The sequence below is a fragment of the Grammomys surdaster genome, unplaced genomic scaffold (genome assembly GCF_004785775.1).
Source record: "Grammomys surdaster isolate TR1022 unplaced genomic scaffold, NIH_TR_1.0 1087, whole genome shotgun sequence".
In the NCBI taxonomy this organism is placed as follows: Eukaryota; Metazoa; Chordata; class Mammalia; order Rodentia; family Muridae; genus Grammomys; species Grammomys surdaster.
In genome coordinates, this window is record NW_021605506.1 from 3116274 (window position 1) to 3116978 (window position 705).

Consider the following 705-nt stretch of genomic DNA (forward strand, 5'->3'; position numbering starts at 1 on the left):
CTACTACAACCCCAACTTTTTATTTTTCTGTGATCTCTTGAGTGTATAATACAATTCTACTCTCTCTACATGAATATAGTGCAAGATAGTTTTATTTTTAAAACATCTTAGTCCCACTCATGGACCTAAATAAACTGTGAAAAAGTTGCTTCCAGCCTGTTTATGCTTAAGGGTCAATTCAAAGAGTCATAGAGCAGGAAGGGTCCTGGAACTGCTTGAGGGTAAAAAGACCTGAGTATTTCTCCAAAACCAAAAAAGAAACAAAAAACAAATCATGAAGTGGCATAACAATCTGTAGGAAGAGAACAGAGTTAGCCAAGAGCTGACAGAAGGCCATCTTGTCACTAACTCACTATTCGAACTCTGCAAGCCCAATGTCTTCAAAGCAGCAGAAACACTTTTCTCCAACAAAAGTTCTGATTTGATGCCAGTGACAGATAGGCATATATATTAGGTAACAGTCCATGATAACCACTCAAGCAATTTGAACTTCTGCCTAAGTAGTTTCAAAACAAACTGAAAAGTGTATTAGCTTAGAAATTGATAAACATAATCAAATGACATATTCTGGAGAGGCTGGTTGACATAGCCCCAGGACTCCATCTGTCCAAATCTGGACCTAAAAATGTTTCCATCATGTTAGAAATTTTCTATGATTTTTTCTTTTCTCTTTTCTTTCTTTTCTCTTTTTATTTTTCTTTACTC